General features: G+C 40.9%; 3 protein-coding genes across 4 annotated transcripts in view; 1 reads left to right on the forward strand and 2 right to left on the reverse strand.

Annotated features, from left to right (window-relative positions):
* LOC308302148 (phospholipase A and acyltransferase 3-like) overlaps positions 1–11,222 on the forward strand; it is a 273,125-nt gene extending 261,903 nt beyond the window's left edge. Inside the window, exon 6 of the transcript XR_013962936.1 lies at positions 11,212–11,222. The gene's annotated coding sequence lies outside the window, so the exon portion shown is untranslated. The remainder of the gene's footprint in view (positions 1–11,211) is intronic.
* trpt1 (tRNA phosphotransferase 1) overlaps positions 1–14,213 on the reverse strand; it is a 218,002-nt gene that overhangs the window by 170,628 nt on the left and 33,161 nt on the right. The window lies entirely within an intron of this gene.
* The window catches only part of macrod1 (mono-ADP ribosylhydrolase 1), a 149,078-nt gene that overhangs the window by 127,462 nt on the left and 7,403 nt on the right, over positions 1–14,213 (reverse strand). The window lies entirely within an intron of this gene.

Here is a 14,213-nt window from a genome sequence, read left to right on the forward strand (position 1 = left end):
CCACAACAGACAAGCACTGGCAGACAGAGTGGGAGGCCTTCACAGCACTCTTTCTGACCAACCCACTAGTCCCTTTGAACGGCAGTCGGTCGCAGAAGCAGTCCCCACAGCGCCATTTACTATTCTGGCCCCCTGGTTTACAAATTCTAACGCCGCTGAGTCGGCTCATGTGACCTTCGCAACGCTCGACACGGTGACTCGCTCGCTCGGCGTTGTCTCACACGGCTCAAGGTCGCGCCTCCCTCATGGTCAATAACTATACTTTATCGGCGAAAAGTTATCTGCGGTGGCAGAAAAATAGTGGCATGAGCGGGATGCGAACCCGGGCTGCATGGATTGAGACTGAGTCTAGTGGTTAGCGAGGCAAACACTGAGGTCGGTGCCAAGATGGGGCATTCGGCCTGTATTAGAATAGAATGCCCAACCCCTGTAAAAAGAAAGAAACGCCGCCCAGTAAAATAAAAAAAATTAAGTGAAAAAAAAAAGAAACGCCGCCCAGTAGCGGAGGGGAAGCCTCAGGCTTCCCGCCCCCCATATTACTGTCAGAGATTTTCATCATTTATAGCATACCCGTTTGGCCGTTTCCTGTTCTCAGCAGCAGATTTGAACCTGAAACATGTGTTTCTGGTTCAAATCTATTGCTGAGCCAATCAAACAGCAATGAGAACAGGAAATGGGTATGCTGCCTACTGGATACCTGGGACTACAGTTATCCACAGAGCCTATAAGATAGTTAATTGTTTTCAGAATATTTACCATATTTTCACAACCTTAATTATCTGCTTCCTTGGCAGATATCCAGCTTGACATTTCAAATCAATCCACACTTTTAGGCGCTGCACTAAAACTCAATGACAACATAACTTTGGATAAAACCAAAGAAGACAGAGATAATCCATCTCAAGTTTTAAGTCTCTGCAAGTTGATTTTCATACCATATTGAAATGAATCAATTCAAACTTTATTTAAATAGCACATTTACAACAGCAAAGCTGACCAAAGTGCTGAACATAGTAAAACCAAAGCAATACAAGGCATCAACAGAGACATCAACAAATAAAATGCATAGACACAGAACAAAAGTTTAAAAAAGAACCGGCGAGCTATATGCAATTAAAAGCAATAGAGAACAAATGAGTTTTAAGTAAAGATTTAAAAACCCCTATCGACTGAGCCGATCTAATGGGGAGGGGCAACATGTTTCAGAGCCTGGGGCCCGCAGCCGCAAAAGCACGGTCACCCCTCCTCCTCTTATTAGTTGTAAGGGTGTCCAGCAGCATCTTGTCTGCGGACCTTAAAGCCCAGGCTGGGACATAGGGGTGGATTCAATCAAAGAGGTAAGAGGGTGACAGACCATGAAGGGATTTAAAAACAAATAAATGAACCTTAATATATATCTGTTCTGTAAGACTCCCGTCGCATTGACAAACTTTAGAAGGCAATCGTAGTCAATCAGGAGGGAATATGGGAAATGGGACAGAGACCATGAAGGGATTTAAAAACAAATAAGAATAACCTTAAAATATATCTATTATATGAATGAAAAAAATCATCAGTTTACTTGTAAATCTAACAAAACGAGAGTATGCTTTGGAAAATTGTAGTGTAGACTTGTAGTCATGGCTAAACATGCAACACTGTGTGTTCATGCTGTCACTTATGTAAGTATTGAATGCAGAGGTCATTGACAAACAGAGAATGTGAGACAGAAGAAAGACAGAAGTAACAAACAAATAAAACATAGCCGAAGGTTAGATAGGCTCGCACATAAACAAGCATTTCAAATCAAAATACACATCCTTTTAAAAACACTTTCTTAAGGCTCAATTTAAGTCTCAAAATGTTCGCTCACAAGGACATGTTTTGTAGGACTCTAACAAGCATCTTTCCGTCTTCACAAAGGCAAAAGCATAAGAAATCCACAGAGACATGAGACGCGTGCACACACGCACACACTCTCTAACACACACGTTTCAGAGCAACAGAGGGGGGGATCATTGCTCCCCACAGACCCATGGAAGTGGATAACAAACACTGACACATTTCTTCTCTCACAGATACTCTGTAGAGGCACTGGAATACCTTGGAGGTATAAAACCAACCAACCGACAACAAAAACACTTGCAGCAAAAGCACACTTGTGGTTCAAGCATGGAAACGATATCAATTATATAAACAGGTCAAAGAATTTACAACATAAACATGGACACTGCTGTACATTATATAATTACACAGTGGAATCCTAATTTAACTCTGTGAGTGTAGAAATTAACCCAAAAATGATGATCTATAAAATTACCACTGTGGATTTTTACTGCATGGCAATGCATGCCATGTACATTGTGTCTTTCAGGCATAAAGCCACTGTGATGCCAGTGCAATATCCCACTGTTGGGAACATAAAGGACGAGAATGTTTGCTCCTGCGCCAACAATGTTGAAAGGTGTGAGCTCAATCTCACGACTTGTGAATACCACTTCTAATTATTTTCCATGTGGTTTCTTGGATCTATTTATTCTTAGCTTTTCTTTTTAATTTGTAAAACATGTTCATGTTTCACTATTTATCCGATTAAACATTTTCCAGTAATTTGGTTGATAAGACTTATTTAATTAAAAGGGTTTATAACCTCCTCAAGTAATATCTGCGCAAACCGGCCTTTTGTCTGTGCCAGCCCAATAGAGTGAATAATTTATGAATTGCCTTTTTTCTCATGAAAAGATAAACCATCAGGCATTCGGTTTCATCTCCAAGCTGTGTGAGCAAGCTGTGCAAAGAACCCGCTTTTCGGTCAGAAGTGCTCTGAGCAATCGCCCTCCTGCTGGAATTCCGGGTCTTCCAAGGCCCTCAGCTTTCAGTCACAGTCCACTCTGTTGGCTGCTTGGGCGAGCGCAGCATTGGCAAAGGCCTGGACAGTAGTGATGAGAAGCCCTGAAATATTCTTTATCAGCCTATGGCAGACAGGCAGGTACACAAATGGATACGTTTTTGGTGAGTTAGTTGACAATGTCAAACATAAATGCAATGAGCTGCTAGACACTGCAATCACTAGCAGTAAACTTTAATGCATTTTTGAAAATGTTGGTGGGTTTTCTTTGACATTTACTGCTTTAGATCTGAAGGCCAGTTTCACTTTCATCACACATCTCAACTCCTTAAACATTTAAAGTCAGTACTGTGTGACTTTTTCCAATTAAACAAAAGTTACTTTTGATATAGTCTTTTCACAGGGGTCTATACTTGTGCACCTTCTACACCAAAATGTGTTGCCGGAAATAGCCTTTCCTCAAGCTCGAAAGCTCACATCTTGTTCTGAGCTTGCAGATAGTCTATTTTCACGGAATACTACTCGCCTATTATCAAATGGCCAGAAAAGGTAGGGTTAATGTGGTTAAATGTACAGTATAAGATTTTCCTCTCATTCATTGTTATCTGCGTGGTCAGCACCTCACTCACTTAGGTGTGCGCTCCTCCTTATGTGCTTTCAGTATAAGATTTGAACATCAACGATAACAATTTACAATTTAGGCAAATAGTATACGCTCTTCATCCAGAGCGATTTACAATAAGCAAGGTAATACATCAACATCAATCAATACATCAAATGGATAGAAATAGTAATCTAAGAAAAATGCCTTTCTTTAATAGACTGGACTACCGTAAATAGACTAAGCCCCCATGCCCCCCCCCCTTTTTTATTATTCTTTTTTCTGCCTTTGTATTTGATGTTATGCTTTTGAAACTGATATTATCCTAGATAAAGTACTATGTTCTATCCGTCTGTCTTTCAATGTTATATGAGATACTTAAAGTGTGGTTCCTGTGGAAATAAGCCTCGGCTTTCTAGGATCTCCTTTTAGTTGACCTTGTACCAGTGATTTGTACTGTCATGAAACTGTACTTTTTTCTATTGCAAACTTCTAATAAATTCTTCAATCAAAACCGATTTGGCTTAATTAAAAACTGAGTTGAGCTTTGCCTATAAATACAGCAAAAATCCCTTTTTTTCCTAAGGCAAAGAAAAATATCTTTATATCAGTAGAGTGGATTTTATTCTTCAACTAAGATAAAAAATAAATAAACCTAACAACCTGACATCAAACACAACATGTATTCCTCAGACCAAAGTCAAAGCACAAAGTAGAGTGAACTGAACTGAACTCAAATGTACTTGCATAGAATATAGAAGCGTCTGGTTAACAAAATTCACTAGGAGGTGCCTGAGAAAACAGAGTTTGGAGGAGCTATTGGAATGGAAACTATTAAAAACGTGAATGTTGGCTGTGTTCATGATTTGAGGTATTTTGTTCAAAACGGACCAATCCTGCCTAGCCAATTAGGATGGAATATGAAATATCGGGACAGATCCGCCTTGATTACATGACTATAGGATACTCTGTACCGGTTTGTGTGGTTTTGGGGTAAAATCTGAAGGAATAATAATGGAAAAAAGCTTTACATAATTCGTCCTCCTGGTGGCGCTATAAAAGGCAGATGTGAAAAATGCAGGGCAAAGGTTTTCTTTGACCTCTAGGGAGTGCGCATACAAAGTTTTACACAGATCAGCAGAGTTATAGGTAAAAACACGAATCGGCCTGTTATAGCGCCACCACGAGGCTGATTTGAACACATTTCATTTACAGTGGGAATGTGCATACCCAATTTCAAAAAAATTGCCCGCTGTTTTGATGATTTGAGGCATTTTGCCCTCTGTGTTGATGATTTGAGGCATTTTGTTCAAAATGGACCAATCCTGCATACTTTGGAAGCCATTCTAAACAATCAGGATGGAATATGGAAAATCAGATAGATCCATATGGAGATACTGTCTACTGCTTTGCGTGATTTTTAGACAAAATCTGTAGGAGTACTCATCGTGGCGCTAGAAGGAGCCCATGTGAAAAATGTGCGGCAGAGGTTCCGAATTGGCATCCAGGGAGTGTGCACAGTTTGGCAGCGACCGGGCCAACGGTGCCAGAGATTAGCTGGTAACGGACGGACAGACAGACGGATGGACAGACGGTCACACAGACGGACGGACAGGGTGCAAAACATAGTCCCGGCCATGCCTTTTGTCCTGGTTGAGACAAAAACAGAATAGGGCGCTCCTTGGAGTGCAGGCCTTTAGGCTGCATGGCCTATCCAGGGCTGTCAGTTGTAGGTTGCAGCCAACAGGACATGAGGAAGCTGTGGGGATATAGCATTTCTATGAGATATGGTTCAACTTTGAACATTTGTGATGGGCAAAGGTAAAACCACCTTTGGATCCCCGTCGAAACCGGAGATTTCCCGCTGTACCACTCTGCGATGCCCGTAGATCCCGGAAATTTAATTAGCTTTAATCATTATGAAACAATTAAAAGTATGGTCGCTGTATATAGCCGCTTCGGAGACTTTAGGCCCGCCTCCTAACTGTATCCGGTCGTATTTCCTGTTTAGACCGGATCTAGGTTTCCATATCCGGTCTGAGAGCCAATCATAGCTCCGGGCCCATAAGTTTCTATGTAAACAAGGAAGCATCCTGCTCGGTCATATCATCGTCTTTTTTCACACGTTTTTTATTTTATTTGATAGCTGTTTGATTCTTGTGCCTGGCATATGATCCGCGCACATATCGTCTGCTATGTGCGCGAACGTGTCCACGTGTTACCATAGCGCACAGCTGGTTGTTTCCAATGTTTTCTTATGTAAATACTGGCGGATACAGCAGGATACTGCCTGGCAACGGATTTGTCTATTCCAATGGATTTTTTTTTTTTCGAAAGCTGTCATCTTGTCTACCGGTCTACTACATGAGTCGCGCACAGATCATGCACTATGCGTGCACGTGCCCACGTTAAAAGGTAAGGACAATCTGGCAGGAAAACAGTTCAGCCTATGTTTAAAATAGCAGCATATGAGTTAATAGAGCCCCCTCAACAAGCAATTCCAATGTGGAGTTGATTGGATGTTGTGTTCATGGTATATGGCATTTTGGAAATGGGCCCTGCACACAAATGTTTGAAGTAGGGATGGGACGATAAGCCATATTGTTTATCGTGATAATAAATACGCACGATAATCGTAACGTGGAGATTTAATTTATCGTGAAATCGTCCTTCGTCATGCTCTGGGATCAATTCACCTTTTATTTGCTGAACTGTATATCCGGTACCATTTAAACCCTCTATTGGTAAAACATACTTATAATATACGTACTTGATACAGTATTTTTTTCACTCTCTACCAAATATAGCGAATCTACAAGCTCGTTTGCAAGGCTTGCGTTGTGACGCCTTGTGAGCTTGTAGATCTATTTTTTTGTGGCATATGTTCCACCCCAGGATAATGGATGTTGGGGGGGTATTTGATTATAGCGATAATATCGTAAATCGCGTTTTCTTTGGTCACAATAATCGCAATATGAAATTTTCATATCTAGTTTGAAGACAATTACAGGCAAACAGTAATATTAAAATCCGGTTTGATGATCATTGTCACATCACTCACAAGATCATTTGTACCTAATTTGGTGAAAAGAATCCCTTTTCTGCATCAAACAGACATTTGTAGCATTTGTGGCACCTCCTATGGGCTATGTGAAATTGCTTTTGAATACAAAGTCTTCGCCTCCCGGCCTGGGTGAAGACGAAAGCCAGCACTGTCTGCGATGGGGTTCATGGTGTGTTACCATGAGGCATGGTTGTGTGTGTGAAAGAAAATAGGGATATAAGATAATTTAATCTTCAAATTCTGCCAGTGGCAAAACATCCATTCAGCGTTAATGTTATCAAGCATTCTCTGGTCTTACTACCAAAATGTATAAAGACATCTCGACTCGACTGCTCTTAAACCTTGGTAAAGTGTGAAAGCCTTCTGTAAGCAACTCACGACGCCCTATCCATCACTCTGAAAGTTCCACTTTCAGTGACCCACAGTCGGACTTGGAACACACTATATACTTTAACTGATGTTCTGACATCAGTAACCTGTTCCATCCACGAATGACAGGGCCAACAGGATAAGTGGATAAATAGCCTAGCTCCTATAAATAGAAATGTCATTTCCTAAGCTCTGATAATGAAGGCCCGAACATCAGCACGCAGGATTAATGCCACTTTGCAACACCTGATAGATGGCAATTACGAAATGGTAATTGTGTGCGATGGGTGTACTCTGTCGATACACAAATTGGCCTATGCGATGAGAAGATGTGAGTAGACAAATACAGAGCTTTTCTACTCTCTGGTTGGGTGCCAGCCATGAGAGGATTCAGGTTCAGAGATAAAAAAAAAAGATGTTCTTTGTGACATAATCAGAAAGCCATTATGACTGAACAAGAGAAAATGCTGTATTAAAATCCTAGATTATACTATTATCCTACAGTACTGCATTCAATGAGGTTAATGATATCTCTGTCTTAGAGGCTGCAGTATTCTATCTAGATTCTATCTAAGAAAACAGCATCAATCACATTGACAGCAAAACAACATTTTGCGCGTTCTTTTGATCAACGTTGTTCTTTTGATCAACGAACGGTTGGCCTGTTATCACTCCTATGGTACTACATCAATACAGTATGGAATGGAACTATGGACAAAATGTTATCCAACAACAACAAAATATTCGGGTCAGGCTAAATATCAATAAGTAATGGACCTTGATATGAAAAAGGTTGAAAACCACTGTAAGATAGACAACTGAGGTCACAGATTGAACATGAAGATCCACAGGAAGCCACGCCATTCCCATGTGGATTTCGAGATCCACATGATTAGATCTTTGAATTTGGCTAAGTGGTTAAAGTAATTCCTCAGGTGCTTGTGGCCGTAGTCCTGTGATTCTTTACAACCAATCGGTGTTGGGCCAGATGTTGTCATTTGGAGTGCCAAGCAGGCGACATGCAGCCAGGGCGAAATCTGTTTTAGGAACAGCCTGATAATTTGCCTGGAACTAAATTGGGTTTAACGTAAGTGCAGGCAGTCTACGTCAATGTAATTTTTGTCTCATTTTTGGAGAACTGGGAAAGCAACAAGGATTTGAGAAATGCTAATGATTCCATATAGAATAGAATATTATATACATTTAAAAAGAGTCCCCTATTCACGTGGGGGGGCTAATAGACAAAAGGTTACTTTGACAGCTGGCTGGTTTACAAACTGCGTCAAAATAGTCTCAACCTCAACCCCCAAAAAATCACTTGTAACTGCAGTCTTGCTTGAGTCTTATCCTTCAGAGAGGCCAATTCTGGATGTACTTGATCCATCTACCGCCTATTTCGAATATAATCCTTTCATTGTAGCCTACTGTGGAGTGAAGTTAACCATTAGTATTGACTAGGAAATCAGTGACTCTCTCCACCACTAATCTTAAACTAAACCAAAAGGAGGAAATAGCAGGAATGACCACAAATCAGCACAATGGAGTAGTTTCGTCTTTCTCTCTCCCATCACTAGTTCGTAAAGCTACAAAAAAAACATCACCTGGATAGCAAGCAGAGCAGCTCAAGCAAAGAAATGCAAACACATTTGAACGCAGCACTCGCGTTGATGAGCGCTGCTTTGATAGGCAAAGTGCTGATGATCAAGCTGACTCCTTTTCTCTTTTACTCCCCCTATTCGTTCCATCTCTCCATCACCCACATCGGCCCAATCAGGCTAATGAGGCTCGCACTTCCTTTATTCCTCCATCCATCCCTCCCTCCACGCTAAAGTGGCGATTGATCGGAGGGGTGGGAAAAGCTTTTAACGAGGGAGGGGTGGGAGAGAAATAATTAGCACGAATGAGCTTTTCTGCAAACTCGTTCATTTGTGGGTTGGTTTTTTCCTGTTTATTTACAGATGCGGCCATCATTAGGGATTGACTCTCTCTGGGTATGTTAACTTCTCAATGTCAGGGTGTAAATCAATCTGGAGCTGTAAATTGAGAGCTGCTTGTCTAATGTCATTGCCTTTTTTGATGGGGCACAGCATTGCAATGTGTAGACAGAAGGGAGAAATGGAAGGAACAGATGAAGGGTTGGTGGGGGCTTGGTAAGTACAAAGTAAAGTAGCATAAAGCATCTAACATTTTCCTTCAATTTATCTCTCAAATTGAGGGGGGAAGCAGACACCCAAAAGGTCTCATGAGAACTGGAGTCATTGAACCTTGAAGGGCTCGGAAAATGTTCGGCACAGAGGGAACATCCAATCGCTACCCAGATGACCAGTAAAGTGATCTCACTCTAACGGCCGGACGGTAATTAACACGGACAGATCTGGACTGAAGAAGTGGAGCGACGGCAGTGCTTGAAATGAACGCACGTTGCAGAGTCACAGAGCCACCGCTGCTGCCTGCAAACCTCGCCTGTGGCAAAGACAAAGATTATGGAGAGGGGGAACGGGGAAGGGCATACAGCATGAAAGAAGCTGTACAATAATAATGAAAACATGTGAGTATCGTGTCTAGATTTAAGTAGAGCCCGGCCAATGGCATGATTTATGGGCCTGGAGCCAATCCTGATTTTGGAGGTTCCTAGACCATGGAGTACCAATGTTTTGAACGCTATTTTGTCAAATGAAAAAGAAAAACAAAACTTGATTCAAGTTTCTATTTGAGAACATTTAAATTGAGCAAAACAAATAAATATAAATAAAAGCAAATAACTTTTTGATAAGATACAAATGTTTACGGTATATAGTATACTATATAATATATATATATATATATATATATATATATATATATATATATATATATAATATATATATATATATATATATATATCAAACAATATTATGATAGGAACATTTTACTTTAATTATTACAATGAACAAGTAAATCTAAAATACACACATATATATTATTAAACCACTCTCTCTCGCCTATTAACTCATTGAATGCCCTTTTCAAGATGGCCGCCAAGTACCAGGATGCCACGTTCCTAAATTTCTAGTGCACGGATCAATTTTTAGTGCACGGATCGTGCACGCCCATGCACCATATATGCACCATATGTGTAGTACTTTTTAACAGCTTTCAAACAAAAACATCCGCTTGGAAATCCGTTCAGGCATTCATGAGATAGAAGCCTTCAAAGTCAGACAAAACAAACACTGCCACCTTCCTAAATTTCTAGTGCACGGATCAATTTTTAGTGCACGGATCGTGCACGCCCATGCCTAGATCATGCACCATATGTGTGGTACTTTTTAACAGCTTTCAAACAAAAAAATCCGCTTGGAAATCCGTTCAGGCATTCATGAGATACAAGCCTTCAAAGTCAGACAAAACAGCCATTTTTGACATTTTGAAAGATGTGTTTGTTATGGGGCTAAACATGCAATTTCGCAATTAGGCATTTTTAGAAAAAATTTTATAAAAAAAAAATTTGAATTTTTTTTTTTTTTTTTTTTCAAAATGGCTTCCAACTCGGGAAACTCGGGCTGTGGCAGCCTGGGAGTACTGTAATAACTCGTGAAACTCGTGCCTTGGCAGTCAATGAGTTAAAAAAAGATCCCACAGAAACTAGAGGGCAAAAGGGACTTACATTGGCGGCTGAACATTAATGGAGATGGCAGGCAGAACCCCAATCTAGTAGCTACAAAGTAACTGAAGTTGAGGTGAAGAGCCCGCTGCCTTGTACCTTTAAGAGTCTCTGCTGATCTGAGTCCTTAAATACACAAAATAGGCCTGTGGTCTTTGATTTTGTAATACTATAGCAAACTAGAAGCAGTGCTCTTCCGAGCACAGGTCTCCACCAGCCACAGGCCACACAAATCGGCCTGTTATAGCGCCACCATGAGGCTGATTTAAAAAATGTGGGGCAGAGGTTCTGAATTAGCATCCAGGGAGTGTGTGTGCTCAGTTTGGCAGCGATCGGGCCAACGGCGCCGGAGATTAGCTGGTAACAACCAGGCCACACAAATCGGCCTGTTATAGCGCCACCATGAGGCTGATTTGAAAAATGTGGGGCAGAGGTTCTAGATTGGCATCCAGGGAGTGTGTGTGCTCAGTTTGGCAGCGATCGGGCCAACGGTGACTGAGATTAGCTGCTCACAAACTGCGAGGACGCACGGACGGACGCACGCACGCACGCACGGACGCACGCACGGACGGACGGACGGAGGGGAAAACATACTCTCCCTCAGCCTTCGGCTGGTGGAGACAATGACGCATATTTTGCGAGAGGGAGTAAGAGATTCATTTCCTATTCATTTCATATGTCATTCTTTATCAGCATCGTTTTGAGAGAAAATCTTAATTGCTAATACCTAGAGAAATCTTTGTAGCCTGGATATTAGCTTTATTTGACAGCAAAATTACCGTACAGGGAGTATTATAATTGCACAATGCACATTTCCATAGAAACTCACTGCCATACCCAAAGGGAGAGTCAATCTTAATTTTTAAAGCGAGAGTTTATAGACTTTGTGTGTGTGTGTGTGTGTGTGTGTGTGTGTGTGTGTGTGTGTGTGTGTGTGTGTGTGTGTGTGTGTGTGTGTGTGTGTGTGGCATGTCCATAATAATACAGAGGAGAGCCCTTTAGTCTTTTATTGAGTCATTTTATTTCCCAAGATCCTACTGTATAGTAGTTGTGGGAACAACTGAAAATTTAAAATGTCCTTGAATGCTCTTGTTTGGTGAGAGTGATATCCCCCCCCCCCCAAAAAAAGAAAAACGAGATACAGCAGCTGGCAGTGCTGTAACAAATTCTGACATATACTACTACAGTATATCCACTAGATTCCTAGACTATAGACACCTTTACTGTATGTTGAAAACTTTCCACTTCAGGACTGTGTTTCCCACTTTGTAGAGAGGTAGGTCAGAACAGAGATAACTTTCCGACAGCTCATCATCTTTACATGAACTGAAGCAGCACAAGGCCTGCCAATTTGCCTTTGTAAGTGCTGTGTGTAAAGACAGTCTGACAGGCATGTTGTGAAAGTGTGTCTATCAGCCCTATTTTATGGAGCACAATGCCACTGCAGAAGGGATATTGCTATAGAAACTAGAGCTGAGGGAACAAGTACAGTTACCAGGGTAAGAATAAACAGTGCAGTTTCACGAGGGCTCCGTGCTCATCTCTGCAATAGAGCACAACAACAGTCCATTTGTTTTGCAGAAAGGCAATTAAATGTTTGACTAAACTCAGAACACTATGAATAAAATTACAAATCTGAAGATTATGGATATCTCTGAATTTGCGCCTGAATTTGTATAGCATTGTTTGTCCTAACAAATAATTAAGGACCTCTAAAACTCAAGCGATGGTGTGTTAAAAGCTAGAAGATTATAGTCAGATTAAACAATAACTGTGAATAAATATTATAATAATACAAAAACAACCAGATATTGTTTTGTGGCTTCCTATCTCTATCAACCACAATATTAGTCTGTGATGGCAAACTTGGTGTGGCATCTTGCATCATGAGGCTGCCCTAAGAGGAGCTGTCAACAGCAATAGGAGAGATGTCTAGTAACTACAGCAGAGAGAGAGAGAGGGAGAGAGAGGGAGAGAGAGAGAGAGAGAGAGAGAGAGAGAGAGAGACGGAGCAAGAGAGAGAGAGAGAGAGAGAGAGAGAGACGGAGAGAGAGAGACAGAGAGCCTTGTTCCGAGCTTGCTGTTACCTCCCAAGACCCCTATTAGAAGTAGGAGAGCTGATTTGAACAATACTAGAATCGAAATAAGGCTGTACTGATGCAAGGAAGAAAGTGGTGTTTGTTTTAGGATAAGGAGCTATAGAATTACCAATACATAGGCCTTAACTAAATCAGCATCAGCCTATTCGGGAAAGATGCAAGTTGTCTACAACCACCCGGTTTTAGCCGCTGTACGTGTTGTTAGATTGCCTGTTGTCTGCCTGTGTCCCTTTTATGCCCATATATGGAGATTCCTTTATCTGTTAGTCTGTGTCCCTTTATGCCCATATATGGAGTTCTGTGTCAGGCATGCCAAAATATGGAGTACTATGAAAATTGAGGATATCAGGGTACTCGGGAAAAAATATCACTTTCTCAGGCACAAGGCATATAATGTATATAGACTGACAAACCCTAGATCACTACCTGGAGAGCCTCAGTGTTAAGATCTGTATAGATAATGTGCATTCAAAGAAAAAAAAACACTCACTTAATCCTTTGCCAAGTGTTTGAAAATCCCTTTGGGTATGGGTAAGCACTCAACGGAGATACTAGTACTACTGTATATCCCCAGAGGCCAAGTTCAGATTAGGCAAAACAATGTCCAGGTGACAGCTCGGAAATCATTTTGGCAACCTTGTTCAGTCTGGAAAGCTCCATTCGCACACTAAACATAATGGTTCTAATGCATAACTAAATCGGGGATGCCTGACAGCCTGATTCTGGTGCTAAGCGTTCCGCTAAGCCCTGTTGACAAACCCAGCTAAGAATCAGGGACACCTTGCAGAAGCAAAGCGTTTGCTGTGCTACTAATAAGACTCTTCTACCTGTGGAGCTGAGAGTCTGTCCGTATGATCTTCGTAAGATCACTGGACCAATCTGGATAACTAGGGCCATCCATTTGTCTTTCCATTTCTGTCCATCGGCACATACTCACTCCTTCCAGCTGTTTCACTGGACATAGAAGTTCACCCCCAAAATGACTTTATTCCTATAGATTTCATTTGACTTGGTTGGGTTTTTGTCGCAAAAGTCAGTCATTTGAGGAGACTCTTTGTGTTTTCATAGGGAAGCACTGCAGGGCATAAAATTATTGGTTTAGGAAAAACAAAAAATATCCATGAATTCAAATCTTCATGGGGTGAGTAATTATTTTTGGGGTGCTTTATCCCTTTGAGGCATTTAGCAGGCATTCCTATTCAGAGTGACTTACAATGTACATTATAAGTGTCTTGAACACTATTTTAAAATAATTTTGCACACATGACACAACAGTGTTATGAAACATATTCTGTGAGTTTTGTAATGATTCGACAAACAATTTTAAATGTACAGTCTGACTTGTATTGTATGTCATGGCCATTTTTTGCATTTGTAGCTCTGCTACTAGTCAATGTGATTGAAACTTCCAGGGTATATTTCAGGTACTTACAGTCTGTAGACATATCCTCTATCCTGCAAGTTTATTATAATTGGCCCAATGGATGTTGATCTTGGTCTATTTATGTACTGACTGAGCCACGTCCCCTTCAAGTTCAGATCAATATCTATAATACTAAATAAATAAATAAAAGCTGTGTGTCAGGCTTGATAAGCTTAGTCCAATAATG

Source organism: Nannobrachium achirus (genome assembly GCF_963921795.1).
Source record: "Nannobrachium achirus genome assembly, chromosome: 17".
NCBI classification, from domain to species: domain Eukaryota; kingdom Metazoa; phylum Chordata; class Actinopteri; order Myctophiformes; family Myctophidae; genus Nannobrachium; species Nannobrachium achirus.